Source organism: Dioscorea cayenensis, chromosome 1 (genome assembly GCF_009730915.1).
Source record: "Dioscorea cayenensis subsp. rotundata cultivar TDr96_F1 chromosome 1, TDr96_F1_v2_PseudoChromosome.rev07_lg8_w22 25.fasta, whole genome shotgun sequence".
Classification (NCBI taxonomy): Eukaryota; Viridiplantae; Streptophyta; class Magnoliopsida; order Dioscoreales; family Dioscoreaceae; genus Dioscorea; species Dioscorea cayenensis.
Window position 1 is genome coordinate 11418045 of NC_052471.1, and position 13395 is coordinate 11431439.

Consider the following 13395-nt stretch of genomic DNA (forward strand, 5'->3'; position numbering starts at 1 on the left):
TTGGTTCAACCGTCGGGTCATTTGGGTTAATACTGGGTTAATAAAAATATTTTAAAATATTATTTTTAAAATTATAAATTAGTTTTTAATTATATAATGATATATCATAATAATATCCATGAATTATTAGTTATCAAATAAATAATTTGATGGAAAAAAATACAAAACAATTGCTAATCTTTGATTTGGAAGTAGTAGAAAAGAGGAAAAAAGCTCAAACTTCACATAATATCAATACATAACAATACTAATTCACAATAAAAGTTTAAATTTATCATCAAAGTATCAAACCAAACTCAATCCAATATATAACCAAAGTTCAAAAATTGAAATTACAAATCAAACCGGGTCAATTGGTCGGACCGCCGGGTCAATGGGTTCGACCGCGTCAATCGGTCCGACCCCTGGGTCAACCCGGTCTTAACCACCGGGTCAAAGCGGGTCAATGGCGGGTCGAACGGGTTGATTGCATAACCGGTCTAATTAAAGACCCGGACCGGTTGAAGCACCGGGTCACCGGGTCAACCGGTCCGACCGCCGGGCCGGTCCGGGTTTGATAACTATGCTGCAAAGTTAACATTTTTATAAAATTTAATTATTATAAAATTACATTTAATATTTAATTTGAAAAATTATTTACACAAACATTTATAAATCAGTCTAAGTTTAGTCTAAGCCAAATAAAATTTTCTTTCCTCTAACAAAATTTCCAACAAAATTTCATAGACTTCATAGTTTTATATTCTATGAAACACATTCAGAGAGTATTTGAGTACTTTTCTTTACGGCCACAAAATATTCTTTCTGGATATTTCCATATACAAGTAGACAACCTTGATTGCAACACTAAAATATTTAATTTTTATTTTCTATTTTCTATGTTGACTCCCAATCTATATAAGGGCGACTCTAGTTTACTATCCTTAATAATCTATAATTAGGATATTAAAGAAAACATTTTATTTATCATTATCATTTATTCATGAATCTCTTTATTTACAATCAATAAATCAAATAATGAAATTATCAACAAACCTAACAATATTGGTTTGTTATGTCAAATTAGATTTCTACTTAATAATCTATTAGTTATAAGGGACAACTTGTTTACAAAAGTATATCCCTAATCATCATGATTTTCAGGTTTATACAAAAACTTATAGTAAAACTTCTTAACCAAATACTCCCTCCGTTTTTTTTATCTATTACAAATCTATGTTCTTTTTTGGTATAAATATCAAAATGGTCCCTCTATTTTTTGTTTTCCGCCCTTTTAGTCCCTCTAATATAAAATAAGCCCTTTTAGTCATTGTATTTGCACATTTTTATTTTTTAGTTGTAAAATCCGTCCTTTTGATCCTCGTATTTACACATTTTCATCCTTTTTGGTCCCTCTAATTCATCAACTGGAAGGACCAAAATGGCAGAACCATCAATTAGAGGGACCAAAAAGACAAAAATATGAAAATACGAGGACCAAAAAGACGGATTTTATATTAGAGGGACTAAAAGTGCGGAAAACTCAAAATAGAGGGACCATTTTGATATTTTAACCTTCTTTTTTATATGTCATTTTCTAACATCAAGAAGCATTTATTATTCTTTTTCAAAAATTACTTTTGAAACTCCATTCATTTCTCTTTTTAGAATTAAATATGAGAGAAATGTGAAAATATAAATTAGGGGTAGTTTTCGAAAGATAACTAATTTTTTATAAAATTTTGTGAAATAACTAAATTTCATGGTATGTAAGATTTGATTAACCACGATGGATAAAGAGGAACGGATAGAGTAATTGCTTTGGTTTAGTCGTATTTCAAGTAAAGCAATTGCTAGTTTGACAATCCCGTTTTTCTTGCCAAAATACAAAATAATTTTTTTTTTTGAAAAAAAAAAACCAAAAACCTACTTTCTTTATTTGCAAGATAAACAATTACTCCATCTCATTTGGGTTGTTACATATATTAATTAGATCAATATGGCAACAATTTAAATATAATGTATAATAGTTCAAGTATATATGTTATGTACTAGGTTAACAACCACATGTAAAAATCCACCAATAGATAAAAGAAAACGTGCGATTTTTTGGAACTATAACCCACCAATTTTTTTTAATGATATTTTATTCTTTAAATAAATACATTTAATGTGCGATATTTAATAAAATTAAGATTAGCAAACTCTCATTAGTTACTGGAAAATAAAATTATAAATTTTAAAATTTTCACTACATATTTTTTTTACTTTTAACTATAACCAAATAAACACATCCATAGACTTTTACACAATAATTATCAAAACTTCTAGTCAAGATCTAAAAATTCAATTCCTTCCAAATATATAGCACTAATGCATCAATTTCTATTTCAAAATAGACTACTCTTATTACAATATTTAACTAACGTAAATTGATCAATATTTTATTTTTACTTTTATTTTATTATGTTGACTCCATTTGACTTAACGAAAGTAAAATTTATATAAATAATAAATAAATTTGTTTAGCTACATGATATGAGATTAGTATCTCTAATATTGAGTTATATTGAATTTTACATTACAGTTTTTATTATATTAATACAATGCTTAATAGGCTTAAATATAACCATAAATGATTAGAATTGATTGGGGTTTAGATCACATTGAAAGTTAGGCACATATTGCATAAAAAGGTAACTAATCAAGAACTTGCACTGTCACGTCCCGTCCCGCAAGTTCCACACGTGACATATCGCCACGATAACGCAGAGGAGGTCAAACACCTACCTCAACCCCAGATAGCAATAAGGCTAACCTATTCCTTGAACAAAAACTACTAAAATAACAAAGAATAATTCAACAATGAACATTTACAACAACTTTATTACACAAGATCATCAATTTAACATAAGGTATGAATTATAAGTAAATCTCATAAGAATAACGCAACAACAAGAACAATGACAAAGACCCCATCAGGACATTTTGAAATCAAACAAACATTTACAACTATATCCCAAAAATACAAAACTACAATCTAAAATACATAATCATCAAAACATCCCAAAATCTGGGTATGGTTTCTTAGACAACATTGAATAATAGCAACATACATGAATAATCTAGAAAGAGAATCTTATAAGTGGGTCGACACCATAACCTCATGGATCCCACACCCTACATGCCAAGTACTGGAATATATATGCACAAGCTAAAAAAAAAAATGCACTGCAATAGGCTCTTGCCAAGAACTTTGCGTTTGCATCGCTTCGCTAAGCTAACACTTGGGGAGGAGGAGAGAGGGGTGAGCAACCACAGTTACTCAGTGAGAGGAAGTTAGCACACTCTACTAGGAATATACAAAAATAATAAATATAAACCACCAAAACAATGTGGATCTCTAATATGGGTAGTTTAAAACAAAATTTCATATAATAATAACCTTTAACATAATATAATAACAAGATAGTATCAGGAGGTTCTTTCTACCTCAACTAGGGTATTACTACAACAAATTCCCAAATACTCAACACAGGGCTCGAATTATAAAATAAGTTAAACATCATGCCAAGCTTTCACCACAAAATATAAACTCTTTCAAAACCCCAAAATAATAAATTTAGCTTACAAACCACAAGGTCTAGATCACCCAAATAATACTTCCTTGATAAACCCAACCGTTTAAAATATGATTATATATATATATATATATAATATAAAATATATCTATAGTTATATATCATATAAGAGTAATCTCTAACTTAGCATAACAAAAGATAATACAAAGAAATCTTTTTACTCCATTTTAGAGTTTAAAAACCTTTAATCCAAGAAATGTCAAATATGAGTTCAAGCTATAAAAACAAGTTAAGCAACAAACCAAGATTCGCAATACTACAAGTAAATCCGAATAGTTCAAAATAATTATAGATATAGCAAACATTTAAATACAAGTTAAAAACATTTTCTGACCTGTTGAAGGTTTCACAAGTTCAACAACAACAATGATAGCATGAATACAATAGGTGAAACAAGAAATAAGGTTTGAATAAATAATGTACCAATAATTATCTTTGAAATGCATTGACGAGTTAAAATCAAATATAAATGCAGACTCATGCATTCTTTTTAATAACTCGATAAAACAAATTTTTATGAATAATGAAATCGATAATCATCATCATAATAAACAGCCTCCAAAATCCTTCATCGCTAACAATGGCCTCAGTTAGGTCAGGGGCCACCAAGATGTGCGTATCTTGGCATTGGCCGCTGGGAAGTTCGTGTGGTGACTCCGAACAACCCAACTATATCCAAGTCAAGGCTCTATGCCTCCACCTGAAATGACATAAATGATTTGATAGTTTTCCACACCACCTCTCCTAGGTCGGCTCCTGGAAACCATCTATCCCTTACTACAGTAAGTACTAGGGATCCCCCCATGTCACCATCAAAATATTTAAATAACAATATATCCCATAGAATTAGTATATATATATATATATATCAATATTGGGGATCTCTGCATGTCACCATCAAAATATTTAAATAACAATCCAGCCCGTAGGCCCAATATATATATATATATCAATAAGAAAGCATAAATCTCACCAAGAGATCGCAAGTGTTCACCATTACAAATCCCACTCCAAGAGTAAATAACTTGATTATAACATTTTCAATGAAAACTTTTTCATCAAGAAAACATCAATTTGAGAATAATCCTTGAAAATACACTTCATGTATAACATCATCAGAATGTATTTCAAGTTAGTTTGCACAATTCATTCAACATCATAACAAAATATCCCATTTCATGAAAACATGTTTCTTGAAACATAATAACAAAATATACGGTTCCTTTTCACAAGTAACATGATCTTTATCAAATTCTATGAAATAAGCCATATCACAATTCAACATAATTTCTAAAAAAAATTATTGAAAACATTTCAAGAACTTTTCACATTGGTAAATCTTCATTTAAAGGAAATGTCAAACCATTTCATATGTTAGATTCACAATTTTTCACATAAACCAGATGCAACTTCAAAAGTGAGTAAGCTAATCCAAAACATCTCAAACTAATATCTTTTTATCAACCAAGCATCATTTGGATAAGAAATCCTCGAGTAAACATTTCATTCATAACACCAACAATAACACCAAATGTGTTGCATGAATAATTTACATAAACTCATTTGATATCTTGACAAGAGTCTACAAATAATTCACCTTGGAAACTATGATTCAATAATAAAGTTTTTCAAAAACAAGTACGATGCCTTTGCAAAACCATGAGGATAAACTTGATCATGATCCAAATATCATTTTAAAAATACCAAAGGATGCATTTCAAGAGCTTTCAATAATAAATAAAACCATCATTTGAAACCCAAGTATAAAATCAATAAGTCTTTATTTATGCAATAAAATATACATATAGAAACATATGACTATCGGTATTATTCTAGTAGAAATATGCTTATTAATCCCACTCACAAACTTAGTGAGCTAGAAACCTCTGGTATTACTTCTCCACTGACTCTTTTCCCTTGCTTGAAGTTTCACCTATTAGAAGCAATTAAACAACTCAAAGCTTCTCAAAAACCCTAAGGAAAACTCTTCTCAAGAGAGGAAGGAGAAATCTTCGAGTTTCTTCTTGATTCAAGGCAAGGATGACGGGTTTGAGAAGTGGAGATGAAGGTTCTAGAGGAGGAGGAAAGTGGAAGAGAAAAGGGTCCAAGGAAGAGTGTAGAAAGAATGAGGAAAAGATGAGAAAAATGGCTTTTAAACCCTAGAATTTCGTCCTATACCGACCCTATACGGTCCCCATATGGCCCGCATGACCTAGTAGAAAGTTTCTGGATTTTTCATACCAGGGGTGCCTACGGTCCTCATGGACCCTGTCATGCCCATTCAGTTTATAAAACAATGGCTCTAAACCATTGAATTGATGGCCGTTTGACCTTCTTTCTGATTCTAACAACTTGGGATACTCTTAAACACTCTCACACATGAATATTACTCAAGAAAACAAGTTGAAACACGAAGGAATAAATATGAAAAAGTCGAATTACAAAATGCACTATTACAAAATTACCACCAATTTATAATTTTTTTATATTATATGATGTTAATATTTAATTATTTGTCTCATATTATATAAATATGCTAGATTTCAAGAGATATTTTGAGTTAACTGAAAACCCCTCAATTTTTTTCTACTACTTAGATGATTGCTCTATATTTAGAACTTGGCTTTCTAGAGTTTTCATTTTTTTTAGAATTTTCATTTTTTTTCTAGAGTTTTCATTTGAATTTAGTTTGCATAAAATTTTATTGGTAGATATTTATTATTGAGATGATTCAATAACAATTCTATGCACACGCCAAATTAAACCACTTGGTTTAAGTGGTTAGAGGCACTGACATGTGTTCTTTATGTGGTGTGCGAGTGGTGAGAGTTCGAAATTTCGTTGAAAAAATTAACTCACGCGAGATAAAATATTAATAAGTGCTTGTCATCTTTATAAAAAAAAAAACTATGCACACATAATCTCAATAAACTAATAAATGATTTTAAAAAGAATCTTACTAGTTTACTTTTCTCCATGGCATAGAATATGCAAGTATTGTTCTCTTGTAAAAGGATATAGACAGTTATGAACTTTCTCGGGTACATACCAATAATAATAAATTTATTTTACACAACTACAACACATTAATTTTATAAATTGGATAGGGGCATTAACACTTTAAACTTATCTATAAATAAAAATAAAATAAAATTATTGGTGTTTATCAATTTTGATATATCTAAATATGGTATTTCTGTGCACCATTTTGAGTTTAGGAAATCTGTGATGTAAGGCATGATTTACCATTGCAATCCATAAGCAACAAAAACATGATATTTAAGAACACATCCTGATGGATTACTATTATTTATGGCAGGAAACATTTTTTTGGCATCTTTTTAATTTCCTACTAGCTCATCGAGATGAAGTAATAATCTCTTCGAGTCCTTCCTTTATATTTTTTTAATACCATGTAGTCCTTTCCGTTACCTCAAGCCATGAGCATCTTGTTTAATGCCAAAAACTACCCTTTAGCAATTTGGGAGGGAATAATGGTGCCAAGTCACATAATGGTATGGTCATTGTACTCGCTAACTTGCTTTTTGGAGTTTCATTCTTTTTTAATTGTGACTTGGTGGAGAAGTTGGTGTTTTTTTCTTTATATTGTTTCCATTCTTGATCATATATGCCGTAGTATGTGATGAAGCATTTCTTTCTTTGTTCCTCATCTCTATCTCCCCGTCCGTAAAAAGCTCTCCAAAGGCAACGGTACTCCCGCTTGCAACGATCTCATCTTTGAGAAAACAGTATGTCAACGTTGTGATTTTTGTTCAAATTATCTTATTTTTTTATTAACCACCATATTCACAAGTTGTTCATTTATGAGCAAACATTTTTTTTTTGGTTACAAGGCCCCAATGAACATGTTTTACACTGTTATGAAATATAATGGAGAGGGTTGTGTGTTAGATTTAACTACCTTGATTAGATGGGAATCATTATTGGAAGAAATATATGTACATATTGGCACATTGTAGTTTCTTTAGTTAGAGTTAAGTATGTAATTCTAGATGAGCAGAAGACAATGACTTCCATTAGTTCGGAAAATGACTTCCAAACAATGTGCAACATTCACCATTCATTCAAAATAAATGTGGTAGATATGTTGCTAGACATTGTGAATAGTAACACAAAAGGAAACTCTGGGTCATCAACACCACCATAAATATCATATACCTTTTATTCTTTCATTTTCTTTTATATCTCTACTTACGCAGTAGCTATTGCCTTGCTATTCGATGTTGATGGTGTACACATGTGATTCGGTGATCATTATGTTGTTTTTTTGCTTATTAACTATTAGCATTTGTTTGTTGTTATTTTCTATTTCACAGTTTACATTTTTGTATTTTTGTTTAGCTTTTACTAGTAAGTATTCAATTTTAAAACTTTTTTATTTATTATACTATTCATCATACCAAGGGAACCATGGTCAATGTTACCGCCAATGATGCCGTTAGTATTACATGGATGACCTTTAAGAATACCTAATTGATAAGTGTTTGTGTATAAGTATTACTAAGTATACTATTCTTACATTAAGCATCACTTTTTATCGAGGTTTTATGGGTCATTCATGTGTATTTGTGTTCTTTTGTGCATTTAGGATTGTGGAGACAAGTTTGGAAGAAAGGAAGCAAAAAAAGATCATGGACGCGATTTTTGAGGAATCTCTTGTACCGAGAAAGGATCAAGGCACAAGTTGTGATCATAAGCATATAGGTGTGTACCAACCTCCAAATGTGCAAGTGAATATACAAATCGAAGGGGCACAAAGGCATTCACACTCATATGCTCCAACTTGTGTAATATTGTAAGAGTTTTCGATCAATGTGTTTGAAAACAAGATGCGATATGATTTACTGCATAGATATGTGCCCAACCATGCGGCCTCGATGAAGAAAATGAATTTGGGAGTACTATAGCAATTTATTGTAGCAAATCACTGTAGCAATTGGCATGTCTGGAATTTCCAAATGTGCGTGTGAAATCCCAATTCCATCTCTTTAAATACTGCTTCGAGAGTTTATTTTGAGGATCTTTTGCCTATCTTTTGGAGAGAACACTACTAGTGTTTCGATAGGTTTTCCGTGGATTTTGGAGCATTTCTATGGTATTCGACATCGATTTTCTTTGGAGAAGAGTTATTGGGGAGCTTCGATGGCTTTTGATTCGCGAGGTGTCCCTAGGCTTGACAAAGGAAACCTTGGAAAGGAAGAAGCGGCTCCTCAAGACCATCACCATAGAAAGCAAGGAGGTTATCTTTATTGAGTTTTGTATGCACTTTTGATTATACCTTTGATTTTTTATTGCTCCATGGAGAGCTAAACCCCTAGTGGGTACTTGGACTTGTAAACCCTAGGATGATTTTGTTTCATTGACTTCTATTATATTTCTTTAATTGATATTTTAATTAAATTTTAATCTTGTGTGCTTGTTGTTATGATTTTCCCTTAGAGTGACATTAGGGTTGATAATCCATCTAGCTAACCTCTTGAATGAGTGACACTTCATTGGGTTAGACTTAACAAGGTTGAAGAGGGTTGAGAGGGTGAGTCGAGAGGTAGCGGAACGTCCCCCTTTTCCCTTACGAGGTGATTTATCCTACCTCCATGTTTCAAGAGTTCTTTGCGGTCATAATAGAGTGAAGAGCTAAGAGACCTACTCCACTGGGGCTTAGTTGTGCGAGCAACAGAGTGAAGTGTTAAGAAATCCTTAGTGTTGGGGCTTAATTGCAATTAGGGATCTTTTGCCTGGACCAAAGGGTTAGATCTAAATTAAGGGAATAGAGTTTATCACTTGGAGTCTCTAGAACCTCAAGCAGTCCTATATAGTGTGAGGTGCTGAGAGTATCCCTTTCCGCTAGTGCATAGTGTAGAGGGCTAGTCAAGGTTGACCTTAGGTTTGGGACCATGTGTCTTTATACCTCCACGACTCATTAAACGTCAATTCGGAGGGATAATATTAGTCTTGCACTTGAAACAATAGTCCTCAGGTGAGCATTGTCTAGGTACTCCATTTCACCATTGGTTATTTTTCTCCGATTACTCTTGTTTGCTCTCCCGTCTCCTTCACTTTTTATTTCATTGTTATTAATCATTTTGAATCACAATCATAAATCAAGTTTTACTTTAGCTAAATAGTAATACTGCTTGTTTCTAAGCATATATTCCCTGTGGATTCAACTACCCACCTGTTGGGTACTTTATTACTTTCACAACCCGTGTACTTGCGGTACACACTCAATGGGTGTGTCATGTTTTTGGAGCCATTGCCGGGGAATAGGTGTTTGAGAAGCACTTATACTTTACTATTTTAGCTATTCATCACTTGTTTTATTTCACACTTTCTTATTCTTCCATCGTTCTGATTTATGTTTCTTTCTTTGATTGTAGCTTCAGGTTATGACCCGAGGCAACCCTTCAACATCGCTTGAAGGTGATCCAAAATTGAAAAAAAGGATTCATATACGTGGAAAAAAATACCGTACAAAGTCGCAGTTTTAATCAAGCAGAAATAGAAGTAGAAGGGTCTAACAATATGGCTGAACAACATAAACAACAGAGGACACTCTCAGATTATGCAAGACCTATAGCTCTTGGCACATAGTCCAGTATTTTGAGGCCACCGATCACAGCTTATAGTTTGAGCTCAAGCTAGGCTTCATCCAAATGTTTTAGCAGTGAGCATAGTTTAATGGCTTGGCCAATGAAGATCCAAACAACCACATCGAGAATTTTCTGGAAGTGTGCGACATGCTCAAGATCAATGGAATCACGGATGATACCATCAAATTGAGGGCCTTCCCATTTTTTTTTTTTTAAGGGGAGAGTGAAGCAGTGGTTATATTCATTGCCTCGAGCATTGATTACTACTTGGGAGGAGATGGTGGAAGCTTTCCTAGTTCGATACTTCCCTCCTGGAAAATCTATGATGCTCAGGAATAAAATATATTCTTTTGTGCAAGTGTAATTGGAGTCTCTTTTTGAGACATGGGATAGATTCAAGGATCTCCTGCGACCTATCCTTAGCATGGGTTCCTCGAGTGGATGATTATCCATACTTTCTACAATGGTTTGAACCCAAGCATGAAGTAATTACTTGATGCTAAAGTAGGAAGTACTTTAGGCAGTAAAACCTTAGAGGAAGCCTGACATTTCATTAAAGAAATGGCTATGAACAGTTATTTGTGGAACACTGAGACAAGAAGAAGGTAGCCGAACTTCATGAGATCGATGCATCACATCATTAGTAGCCTAAGTGGAGTCTTTGAGCAAGACGTTAGACACTCTAACTTCTCCTAGAGTGGCACTAGTGATGAGTTGCAATGGGTGTGGTGGTGGACATTCTTCATCTGATTGCTCGAATTCTATTGGTAGTACAACTTCAGTGGAATAGGTGGATTATGTAGGACATGTAATGAGAGGTCATGGAAATCCTTACAGTAATACCTATAATCCAGGTTGGAGGAACCAGCCAAAGTTTTCTTGGAGCAACCAGGGGCAACAAAAAACTTCTGCACCACCAAGACTCCAACAACAAGCTCCAAATGTGGAGAATAATGTTTCAGGTTTGGAAAACTAGATGACGGATCTGAATAAGGCTTTAACAAAGTTTATTCAATCTTCAGATACATGATTTCAGTTCCTAGAGGGCACACTTCGTAACCATACTGCATCTTTGCACAACTTGGAGAACCAAGTGGGCTAGATTACAAAGTCACTTTCAGAAAGACCTCAAGGGAGTTTACCTATCAACATGGAGACAAATCCAAGATAACAGTTGAAGGTGATCACTTTGAGGAGTGGTCGTGAAGTCGAGCATAAGCTCCTTACTGAAAAGATGATGGTCGAGTCACCCAAAGAAGTGGAGCCTAAGGAAAGAACTAAGGAGAAGGAGGTGTCATCCCCACCTTACAAACCAAGAATTCCTTATCCTTCAAGGCTGAAAATGACTAAAATGATGAGCAGTACAAGAAAATTTTGGGTCTATTCAAGCAATTGCATATCAACATCCCATTTATGGAGGCATTGTCTCAAATGCCGCGCTATGCAAAGTTCCTTAAAGACCTCTTGACCAACAAGAGGAAGATGGAGGAGAGTGTAGCTATGATCCTAGATACTTCATGCTTGGTAGTGTTGTAAAAGAATATGCCGAATAGAAGGCATTGGCGAATTCAGGGGCTAGCATTGTAGAAGAAAGACCCTGGCAGCTTCATTATTCCATGCAACATTGGCAATTTGTGTGAATAGAAGGCATTGCGAATTCAGGGGCTAGCATCAATGTCATGCCTTACACATTTTTCCAAAAGCTAGGGTTGGGAGAAACTAGACCCACTCGATGACAATTCAATTGTTAGACCGATTAGTTAGACATTCGAGGGTTATCATTGAGGATGTACTTGTGAAAGTTGACAAGTATATCTTTCCTAGAGACATTATCGTGTTAGATGTGGACAAGGATGTCGAGGTTCTTTTGATACTTGGGAGGCCATTCTTATGTACTTCCGAAGCTCTTATTGACATGGATGGTGGGGAATTAATACTAAGAGTTGCAGATGACAAGTTGACATATCGCCTCGATGAAGCTATACGACATTCTCTTGATTTTGATGATACTTTGTATTTTCTTGACACCATTGATGATTTGACTAATGATTATGTGCAAGAAATGCTATGTCCGGATCCATTGGAGGGGTGGCTAGACCAAGAAGCGGAGAATGAAGAAATTTCATCTCTTGGTTTAGTGGACAAGTTGCAACCTACTCCGGGAGTAATGAAGAGGATGCTCCAAAAGTTCAAGAGGACAAGAAGACGCCACAAAAAGCGCCCCAATGCTAGTGGGGATGAGCATTCACAAATTGAGGGTGATAAACCCTTATGTGGTAACAAACTTGATCATTCCACACTAACTTGCAGAAATTGTATTCAACATGCTTTCAAATTGTATGTAAGAGGGTAACTTTTCTTCATGAACCCCTGTGAGTTAAGTGCAGGTATGTCAAGCTTAGTGACATTAAACAAGCACTTCTTGGGATACAACCCAAGTCTTTATTGCTTTTCTAGGTCTTAGTTTAGTTTTTGCATGAATAAGAGCTTTAGTGTTGGTGTTTTAATTTTAATTTACCATTGCGGTGTTTTTCTCATGGATCATTGGTGTTTTATCATGCTTGAAATGTGATAGGCAAAGTTTTAGGTCGTTTGAGTGTGTTTTTCATGAGTCTCTGGTCAGTTATTCACTGTAATTGTAGTCTCTGTATAGTGTATTAGCATTGTAGAGTCTTTCTGCAGAAACTGCAGATTTTTGAGCAATCCAGAGAAAACACACGGCCGTGTGGAATTTTCACACAGGCGTGTGTTTCTGTTCAAAGCTCAACTTCTCCACCCTGAGATGACATAGGGGCGTGTGAGTGCACCTGTGAGCAGCCTTGTAAGCCAATATACCTGTGTGGATTCTTGCAGACCAAAAATTTTCCATCGCGAGAAGATACAGGGGCGTGTGGCTGCCCTTGTGAGCCGCCCTATGAATCCACATGCCTGTGTGGAATTTTCACAAGGGGCATGTGGAACACTTAGGAAAATTTTTGGGGAGTTAGAGAAGCCACAAGGTAGTGTGTGAGCCCCTGTGGTTGGCCTTGTGTTTGGCTGGGTTGGGCACACGGGTGTGGGTAATTTCCACACGCATGTGTGGATGCGTTTAGAGGTCAAAGTGGCCATCCTGAGAGCACACAAGGGCATGTGGATGCCCCTGTGAGCTCCCCTGTGGAGGCTCG

At 34.4% G+C, this 13395-nt stretch overlaps 1 non-coding gene across 1 annotated transcript; it reads right to left on the bottom strand.

The window, feature by feature from the left end:
• Nucleotides 1-10556: 10556 nt before the first annotated feature.
• LOC120268731 lies at nucleotides 10557-10662 on the bottom strand. Its single transcript, XR_005539000.1, has one exon. It is a non-coding gene; the product is annotated as a small nucleolar RNA R71 (small nucleolar RNA).
• Between the last annotated feature and the right edge of the window lie 2733 nt (nucleotides 10663-13395).